Source organism: Limulus polyphemus, unplaced genomic scaffold (genome assembly GCF_000517525.1).
Source record: "Limulus polyphemus unplaced genomic scaffold, Limulus_polyphemus-2.1.2 Scaffold464, whole genome shotgun sequence".
Taxonomy (NCBI): Eukaryota; Metazoa; Arthropoda; class Merostomata; order Xiphosura; family Limulidae; genus Limulus; species Limulus polyphemus.
In genome coordinates this window covers 182,126-193,692 of record NW_013666074.1, presented here as the reverse complement: position 1 = coordinate 193,692, position 11,567 = coordinate 182,126, and positions in this window count along the sequence as shown.

Sequence of the window (11,567 nt, the reverse complement as noted above, 5' to 3'; positions counted from 1 at the left end):
TGACTAAAACAACAACAACAAATATATAAAGTTAGTCATATACAAAACCTATCGTGATTTTAAACAAAAGTACATATACAAGTCTGTGAGTCATATAACGACAATTCTGGTTCAGTCACGTTCAGTCTGGTTCAGTTTAGTTTACAAAATAATTAATTGATTCTCAGCGCATATTCTGTAGTTAGGAATGTTCTATTTAGAATGTGAATGACAGAATACTAAGAAAGTGATATACAACTACATCGAGTGTGTCTAAATATGTTTTAAATAATGTTCCAAAAAACCTAGTCAAAAGACCCAGTTTCTAGTTTAAGTAACTCGCATATTGCTGGTACTGGCAATAGTTTGAGAACTTCTATTGCTTGTCTGTATATATATATACAATAAACAAAACAAGCCTTCAGACTCTTGTCCACACTTAGGCCAGTTTGACCCCATGAAACAATAATATTTTGGTTTTCCTACCCAACCAGTCGAATACAAAAGAACTATTCTTAAGCTGACCCCTCTTATTAGAAAGTAATGGTTTGCATAATGTTCTTTTGAATCCTTTCCCCTCCATTTCGTAATGAATTTCCGCTCATGTTTCTTATGTTCTCTTTCACACCAGACCAGGGAATTTTCCTGTCAAAGCTCGGTACGCGTGCCACACTCGCGTGTTCCATTCGTGCACGTGTCTGTTGAGGAATGAAAAAGAGAGAGCGAGCGTAGGTGGTTACTTTTTTATATCTGGCTTATTGCAATTTTACTGTTTTTTGAAGTATCTTTTTTGTATATATATATGGTAAACCTATTCTGTTTTTGATTACTTCATAAGTTTGGTCCTTCATAATATTTAACACAATTTTAATAATTTGTGAAAAAAAAAAAACACTATGACCAATAAAGCTGTGTCCTACAAGTTATAATTAAAATAATACATAATTTAAAATATATAAATTATATTATAAATATTATGATAACAGCACGAATCTGGTGATATTAAATTACTATACTTCAGTCCACCTCTAATCACTTACGTTGCTTTCAATAAAGACATTTTGCTAATCTAGCTTAGTATTACACGTACAAGCTCGTGTGATAATATCTAAAACATACGAGCTTCTTTAATGATCTCATTATTAGTAGTTATTCTATAATACAAACACAGCTCTAACAATTCTACTTTATTATCAGTAGTATTCACAGACACATCTCATCTTACTTTTTCTAACAGTAATTCTCCAAAACACAACTCTTATAGTTTTACTGTTTTGATAAGTAAGTATTCACTGATATGGCTCTGATAGCTTTACTGTTTTTATCAGTATTAAATCAAAGGAGGCACAACTCTTATAGTTTTACTGTTTTGATAAGTACGTATTCACTGATATGGCTCTGATAGCTTTACTGTTTTTATCAGTATTAAATCAAAGACACAACTCTTATAGTTTTACTGTTTTAGTAAGTAAGTATTCACTGATATGGCCCTCATAGCTTTACTTTTTTATCAATATTAATTCAAAAACACAACTCTGAAAGCTTTATTGTGTTTATAAGTATTCATTAAAAGACAAAACTATGATAGTTGTACTGTTTTTATCAGTATTCACTCAGGGATACAACTCTGATAGCTTTATTGTTTTTATCAGTATTCACTCAAAGACACAACTCTGATAGCTTTCTTGTTTTTATCGGTATTCACTCAGGGATACAACTCTGATAGTTGTACTGTTTTTATCAGTATTTACTCAGGGATACAACCCTGATAGCTTTATTGTTTTTATCGGTATTCACTCAAAGACACAACTCTGATAGCTTTCTTGTTTTTATCGGTATTCACTCAGGGATACAACTCTGATAATTGTACTGTTTTATCAGTATTCACTCAAATACACAACTTTGATAGCTTTATTGTTTCATTAGTATTCGTTCAAAGACATAGCTCTGATAGCTCTATTATTTCATCAGTATTTATTCAAAGACACAGTTCCAATAGCTTTACTGTTTTTATCAATATTTCTTCAATGACGAAGGTCTGATAACTTTACTCATTTATCAGTGGTGATTCAAAGGCATAGCCCCGATTGCTTTACTGTTTTAAAATATAATTTCAAAAACACAGGTTTGAAAACTTTACTGTTTTTATCAATATTTTTCAAAGATATAGTTCTGATAGCTTTACTCATTTATTATCCTTTCTTCAGAGACACAACACTGATAGATTTTCTATTTTTATCAGAATTTCTTCAAAAACATAGATTTGTTAGCTTAACTGCTGTTTTTATAAGTATTCATTCAAATACATTGGTTTGATAGCTTTCCTGTTTTTATAAGTATTAATTCCAAGAGACAACTTTGGTAGCTTTGTTTTTTTATCAACATTCATCCAAAGATATATCCATGATAGCTTTACTGTTTTAGGCACAATTTATTCAAGAACAATTCTAAAAGCTTCACTATTTTATTAGTATTCATCCAAAGACAAGTTCCTTACAGCTTTACTATTTCTTATTACTGTAATTAGTAACTTTTCATGACACAACTTTAACAACCTTGCTGTATATTTTTCATTAAAAACAAATAAAAACACAAGTATTTTTATTTTTAAGGTTATACAAGTACGATGATGATGGTTTTTGTTGCTATTGTTTGTTTGTTTTGTATCTTAGGGGTAATTTTGGTGTTGATATAACTATCTAATTCGAATGTTTTTCGTGTATTTGTATATTAGTTGAGAACACTGAGGCACAGCACGTGTACTGGAAAATATCACTTAGTTATTTACTAGAGTATACAACGTGTCATCTTAAAGAAAAGTCGCACAGTATTCTATTCGTTTATGTCATAAGACCCCTCCCAGTGACTCAGCAGTAAATCTGAAGGCTTATAAGGTTAAAAACCGGGTTTCGATACCCGTCGTGGATACAGCACAGATAACCCATTGTGTAGCTTTGCGTTTAACAACAAACAAAAATAAATATGTCATAAGCCCTCGACAGGCGTTACAAAATGAAAAAAAAAAAACGGATTCGTTAATACAGTAGAGGTTTGCTTTTTTTCACGATAATAGTAAATGAAAAATAGTTTCATTTTCTATGGAAATCGTGTTAAATAAATATAATTACATACTCCTCCTCCATTTTTAATATCTTACTTCTACTTCTGAACTAGTGCCCGGCATGGCCAGGTGGATAAGGCGCTCGACTCACGTGGGGGCGTTATAATGTGACGGTCAATCCCACTATTCGTTGGTAAAAGAGTAGCCCAAGAGTTGGCGGTGGGTGGTTATGACTAGCTGCCTTCCCTCTAGTCTTACACTGCTAAATTAGGGACGGCTAGAGCAGATAGCCCTCGTGTAGCTTTGCGCGAAATTCCAAAACAAACAAACAAACACACTTCTGAACTAAAAATGATTTTAACCCTTTTTATATTTCCAAGCAGTTGATACAGTTTGACTTACTGAATTTCTGATCTTTCTAAAGAAATAAACCGATGATGAAATATACAGACGTCACTACTGTATATATATATGATAGTTATTAGCATTTAGTAATATTTATGTTCTCCATCTTTTCCTTTTTGTGTGTTATTATTGTCGTATGTATGTTTTTTAGTAGTTCAACACCTTGACACTATTTTAATGTTAACAGGCACATCTCCTGGTCTTCAAGAATATATTTGAAATTCTTAAATCTGAGTCATTATAATGTTGTTTTGCTCGTTTTCTTAACATATCTATATACTTCATCTAATATGCCATTTTTTGTATTGTTAAGGCAATTACCTGGAAGTAAAAAAAACATTATTTACGGAATTCACCCAATCGTATGGACGAATTCTATATTCTTTATTACAGAAAGTTTATTTCTTTTTTCGATACCGATCTTAGTACTTACTTGTTAAATCATTACACTACATAAAACAAGCTTTGGAGCTACGTAAGAAGTATTTTCTTTGCATCATTACGAACGTCTAACATTTATCTGCAGCAATGATCTGCTTGTTCTTTCGAACGTTTTTTTTTTAATAAAAAATCAAGTGTTAGCCATTGCCATATGACTGAAGACTATATATATTTAATTATTGTTTAAAAAACATTTGTAGGTTTTCTTTCGTGCCACGTGAAAGCACTTGAGGAGGTAGATTGCTCATTGTGTAGCTTTGCACGAAAACAACAATACACAATACTTCGAAATCCATTGGATAAAATGTTTTAACTTACAAAGGTCAAACTGCGTTATGAACAAAGTCGATTTAAGCCTATCGCTTTAAAAAAAAAGACAATTATTTTCAATTTATAAACCAATTTAAACACATTGAAGTTAAGAAAAACGTTATGTGGGCCACAACGCAAAAATCGCTCAATATTAGTTTTATTTTACATTTACACTTTTCCTAATTACACGTTTAGATTCTCACAAACTAGTGTGTTGTTGCATTTGCTGTGGAAAGTCCAATCAGCATCAGTAGGCTTAAGTGTTATACATGTAGCTGTCATTTATTGGGAGGCAGAATAAATAGTTATATGTTTCTTTAGTTTTTGGATTCGTGGTTGTTGTTGAACTGTTATAGGGAATATTTTCTACGAGATAATAAGCCCTAGAGGTTCCTTTTAGTTATTTTTACTATGCTTATCAATGCTAAGTAAACAATGCTTGAAATTATAGTTGAAAAAACTAAAAATCAAATTTATCAAAATCAATTTACAAAATAAAGAAAACCCCAATTTACCTGACATCATACGATAAATACTAAAATTCTGTACACAGCAACTCGAGTGCACATAACGCCTAAAGAGTTTCATCAAGTTTAAACTAATGCAATGGTTCCCCCGGAGAGACAGCGGTAAGTTTACGTACTTATAATGCTAAAAATACGGGGGTTTGATTCCCCGCGGTGGACACAAAAGATAACCCAATGTGGCTTTGCTCTAAAAGAGAGAAACAAACAAACTAGTGCAAAGTGAACTTCAAAAACGTCTTGCATAATTTAAAGAAAAAGATTAAAGAGTAGCCCGGATGTTTGTTATTATAAGAAGACAGCAATTCCAGATCCTATCAAAAACAGAAGAATACCATACTTCCCTTAGTATAGTCAATTACAAATTGGGTAATCCAACATTGCTATACACCAGTGAAACCGTACAAATGACATACGGATCATGATGTATTATATATATATCGATAAATGTAAATATTTATCTAAGCTTTTTACTGGTGAACCGTCGTCTTAGGGATTTTTTTATTTGTGACTGTCTTTTATGTTGAAAGTGTAAATCATATCATAAAAAGTCAGAGAGTCAATACGATTTTCTAACTCCTATAAAAAATCTATTAGAACTGCAGATATTTACTATGAATATTTCTACATATAAGTCACGTTTACAAGCATCACCATGTTCAGATTATGTTTGAAGTCATTCATTCATGAAATCGCTTTGATTGTCCATGAACAACACAAAGACTGTAGAATTCAGTTAGTAAATTAATGATGGGTTTTACTTCATCAAGTTTCTGGACATTTATTGGTGAAGTGGGCTTTTCTATATTTGGATAGTGTCAGAATTTTAAAATATATTTATTTTCGCCAATTGTCAAAATAAAAGGCTTTTACTTATATTTCTTAATATAAATGGATATAAATACTGGCAAATAAAAAGTTTTTTGCAAGTTTTTATAATAAATTTAAAAATATTTTATTAGATAAATATTTAATGAGGAAAAACCTTTTTTTGTCACTAGAGGTATTTACATACCTTTAATATGTAATTTAAATTTATTCAGTATAGCCGGGACTGGAAAGTAGCTGGGCTTGTCTCAGCTATCCCGTGCTATACTTGAATAATGTAACAATATGAATTACTTAAGGTAAGTCTTGTAGTTCTTTTAAGACTTGTTTTAATAAGTCATTTTCAAAAAAGGGTCGAGGTTGGGAGTAACATGTAGTAGAATTATTAGGGTGGTATTTATTCTACTTTAAGGATTTTTTAGAACTTTTTAGAGTGGAGAATGTAGGCATTGCTTAGTAGAAATTTTTTTGTTGTCTTTTCGGGGAGGGGCTTGATTTTATCTTATTTCTACTTTTAACTTTAGTACATCTTTTTAAGGGTAACTGCCTTCCCACAACTGGCTGCAGACAGTGAAAGGCAGTAAGAGTTGGGATGTTTTGGGTGTAAGCACTCAACTCTGTACTCTTAATGAATTTTCCACGACTGTTGACTAGTTTCTCATCTGCTTTTTGGATTTTGTCTGATATATGGGATATCCCCAACGCTTTTGGGTGCTATTACCACAGGCAATCTCCGTTATGACTTTCGGATAACAACCTGAAAGTGCGAAGTTTTTTTCTATAAAGTTTTGAATTTATATTAATAGTATAAATATATATACTATGTTGTTGTTAGGCTTAGGATTCTTCTACAGTAGGTGTCTGTAACTTGTTAGCGATAAATTCAACGATAAATGAACAGCACACACTTCACTTGTTTTCAAAATAATATATACATTCGGAACAAGTTAAACGTATGTACAACAAAGTCTTCACACTATAGGGATTACAGGCATATCATAAACACTCTATATATATATAGTTCTCTTCTTCTTCCCAAAAGTCCACTTAGGCCTATTCAACTACTTTAGAATTTCAGTTGACAAGCCGAACTATTTTCTCGCACTAGTATTCTCTGAGTGATTATTTACAATTGTGGAGTAAGTGACCGTAATCGTTTGGTCTTCTTTCTTTTAAGTATCCTATGTTCCTTTTGTCAAAGTGCAATCAGGTTGATTCAATTACTTTAGAAATACGTTTTGACAAAATAATTCTTCTTCCTATCACCTGTTAGTCTTGCTCTAACATATTAAAAGTTAAGCTTATCACTTCTACGGTAAACTTCACGCCGAACTTTTCCTTGCCCTGTAACTTTACTCTTTCTTGCTATTATCTGTCTTTTGCTTCTGCTCGTCTCACACTATTTATATCTTTATCACTTAATCGTCTGCCCGACTTCTATATTCTCGACGTCAATGTATTGCACGTGACGTTCGACAGTATCAATAGCAATGAATTATTAATAAAACTTCCTACAATTGTCTGCCTTTAACTTTTATTATAACAAAAACTAAACAATAATAAAATATTCACTCATAAAAAGAAATCAATCAATAATATCTAAACTAAACAGTCTTTTATATCATGACAGATAGCTATTGCTTGAATAACATCTTCATTGTTTGGAGTAGGACAGGAATTCTATCACCAGCACTTTGTCTCCGCCGACTGTTTAATCCATGTTCGACTTTTTGACTATAGAATGATGCTTGGTGTGTTTGTTTGTCTGTTTTGAATTTCGTGCAAAGCTACACGAGGGCTATCTGCGCTAGCCGTTCCTAACTTAGCAGTGTAAGACCAGAGGGAAGGCAGCTAGCCAACTCTTGGGCTACTCTTTTACCAACGAATAGTGTGCTTGGTGTGACACTAAAGTTAGTGCATACATTATTAGCCTTTACATTATATACAATCTTAATCAACATGTTGCATGTTGTTGCTTACAGTGTTCTCGTTTATGTTACTATAGTAACAAAACTACGTTTACAATGCACTTACACTAATTTCTATACCAACAAAAATTACTAAAAGAGACCGTCATTGATGCTAACATCATTCACTAACCGTTAAGCCTAGAGATGTACATAGTATCTTAAGTATCTGTTAACTGAGATTGGTGGGCTAAAACTGGTCAGTTTTGTTAAAGTGTAAAATGTGGAGAACAACGTTTTATGAGAAGTTGGTTGCAGGAGCTTTCCATAAAAGGAAGCCTTTGTTATTACAGATTGTACGGTGTTCGTGCGTCACTTTGAAGATGGCCACATGGTTGGTCGAAACGTTATACTTCCCTTTATGATAAAATCATTTTTCACCCAATTTCTGCGGTTTTCTTATACATTGTTTATGGTGGAATACTCTCCGTATTATAAGTCAGTTTTAAGTATTTCTTATTCATTTTCTCTTGCAAACGTGTATCAGAAAATCTTGTAATAATTATATTACAATATAGGTTTCCAATTTCTGATTACATAGTATAACGTAAAAGGTTTACGATGTCTATTCTCTTTTCAGTTATTTGCTTACTTTATCAGTTTTAAGTATTTCTTATTCATTCTCTCTTGCAAACGTGTATCAGAAAATCTTGTAATAATTATATTACAATATAGGTTTCCAATTTCTGATTACACAGTATAACGTAAAAGGTTTACGATGTCTATTCTCTTTTCAGTTATTTGCTTACTCTATTACTCTAACAACAAGAACAAATCGCAATATCGCTTCTCAAGGATCCCACGCAAACTTATAAACACCTCAGTATTTGATGCCTAAAGCTTATTTCAAAATCAGTCAGAACTGATTATTCACGCGCTGCTTGAGCTTAGTTTAAGCCCACCCACTCAGCCACCTTTTATCGCCGGCACGCGCTCGCTGTCGGTCTTGAGTGCACAGAAAGTTTTCTCGTTTTCTGTCGCAGCATGCGGTGGCCTTTCTGTTGAACCTACCCAATTTAGAGTTTGGTTACCGCAGCTTTCTGCATCTAAAAGGACCTGCTACGCCAATCTGTGTTGCATTAACAACAGTTGTTTCTTTTGGGAAGTAAAAACTCGTCTAGATTACCAAGTTCGTCTTTTATCTTCGAGACGAAGGGGGGGGTGGGTGTATCATCTACGTGCTACAGCGTCTGCTAAAAGTTTTATTCAGTATAAAATGTGATCCGAACAAAGCGAACAGTAGAGCATTATTGACTGAATGTCAAACGTTTGTGGTTTCGCATGACTTCTAAATGAAGTGACGAAATGTAGTGTAGAACCTACATTTTATTTCAACGATTATTTATCGTACTTCACGATGTATTCTTTAACTTCATCTTTCTTAATGTTGTCTGGTGGGAAGTTGTATAAAATGCACATATATATATATATATTTACTTGTTTAATTTGTGTATTTATGTTTTTCTGGAACCCTAAAATCGCGTAAAACAAGAAGAATGAACATTATTAGCAAAATCGTTTAAGGTATCTGTCTAATACGACTGAACTTAAAGTATGTTTTTTTCAACCCCTAGTTTTACAACAAAGCATATGTATTAGATTTCTAATCAATACTAAAAATGTTCCTTTTTTAAAGCAGAATATAGTTAATTTGCCAAATTAAAACCTCTGTTAACACCGTCAGATGGAACTTTTTATTACGTGCTGTGAGAAAATTTGCATTTTTCTACTTTTTTTGTAGTGGGAAATTGAACACTTTAAAATGAAATTTGAAACATTTTTTCCCCTGGATTAAAAACAATTGTTCATTAATAACAGTCTTCTTTTCATTCAATTATATAAAGATTATTAGGTACTTGTAGCAGAATAAAATTATAAAGCATTTAATATGATAAAGTATACATCTGACATTCCGTAATACAATCTTCGTAGGTTATTAATTAGCAATTATAATCAGTTAATCCGTGAAACAAATACATTGGGAATAGAAAAATGATTTAATTTTGTGTTTGAATTAAATTGTACTGATAATTTTTGTTATGGCCCTGATTAATCTTACATTGAAATCAAACCCAAAATTAAATACTTTTATATTTCTAATATTTTTTCACGTATGATACACAGCTTGAATATTATTTCTTTAAATATATGTGATATTACACCACTAAATATATAGGTATATCGTATACCACACATATCATAAACAAATAATGGTATATAAGTTGTCAATATTACATGTCTTAATATATGCGATATTACTCCACTAAATATACACCACACAAACATATCATATACAAAGATATAATATATAAGTTGGCAGTTTTACATATCTAAATATACGCGATATTATATCACTAAATATACACATCTATCTTGTATCATACACAGAAATGAAAATATACATATGATTTAGAAGCTGAATAGCAGACCACGTACAATGTTGAACGACGGTAGACTTTTGTTGCATATATTGGTAGTATGGTCTGTGCATGTTACCCACATAGCGCAAGAAGTTTCAATTATATTTAAATTTATAACATTTTTCGTAAATATAATGGTCCTTCAAGAATTTTTCACAAAAGAAAGCTTTTTTAGTATTATATGGTGTTCATAGGTCAACTTGAAATAATATCGGATGTAAAACGTATTTGACAAAATAATATTCTAATTAACATGCTAGAAGAGTTCTACATGACTTTTATTTCCTGTTGGATAGTACTAATGGCCAGAGCCTCTTTTAATCTTAAAACATGAGAGTTGTTATAGATGGAAGACACCTGGTGGTAGTAGCAAAGTATTCTGGAATATCATACTTCTTCCATGTTTAACATCCCACGTGTTTTACAGCATAGGGTGAAGTGTGATTGTGATATTAAATTCAAAAATCCGACATTCTATTCAAGGCAACTGATGAAAGAACATTACGGCTCAAAGAGGCGCTGGCCATTAAGGCTATCCAACCGGGAAAAAAACGTCATGGAAAACTCTTTTAACATGTTAATTTGAAATAAGTGTGTCATCTTTTCCTCCAAATTGGTTCGTTTTACACTGGCATTATGGGATTCAAAGCATGCTCAGTTGTGGTCAGATATAATTTTGCATACATAAGCTTTTTTAACGTGTTAACTTGAAATAAGTGTGTCAGCCTTCCCTCTAAATTGGCTCGTTTTACACTGGCATTATGGAATTCAAAGCATGTTCAGTTGTGGTCAGATATAATTTTGAATATATAAACGTTATGGAGAATTATTTTAAAATATTAACTTGAAATATGTGTGTTATCTTTCTAAATCGACTCATTTTACACTGGCATTATGGTATTCATAACACATTTAGTAGTTATCAGACAAAAATTTCAATATATTTTAAATTAACTTTTATAATTGCACACTGAGAAGGATTATTTTGAATTGTTCGCTTAGTATATCGATCAAATATTATAAGTTGAACGAAACCTTGTAAGATTTTATTGGAATTATGGCTAAAAATATCATTAGTAGCGAGGGTTCCCAACTAAATATACAATTCAGCCTAATCAATTCAGGTTGTAGTTTTCTATTGCATTCATTTAGGATCTTATATACCTACTAGTATTTCTAGTCAGTTTGTGTTACAAGTTACATTTTAGTTCTGATCTATATGGTTAGCTTACTTTTGATTAGAAGTTCTTAATGACAAACAAATAATTTTTTAAATATTATTTCACAACTGTTACTGTACGTGTATTTTAGTAGTTAAGGTATCAAGGACATCAAAGAAAGAATCTGAATCATAATATTTCACATCGCGACTTTAATGCTTAATTTGTCGAGAACATCAAGAAAAAAAAAAAGTCTGAAACATAATATTTCACATCGTAACCGATTTAAAATCGCCAGTACAAGTATTTTAATGCTAAACTTGTCGAGGACATCAAAGAAGATTCTAGAACATGATATCTCACATTGTGAAGGCATGATTTAAAATCACTGTAGTGAGTACTGTTTGTTTGTTGTGGATTTCGCGCAAAGCTACACAAAGGCTATCTGCGCTAGCTGTCCCTAATTTAGC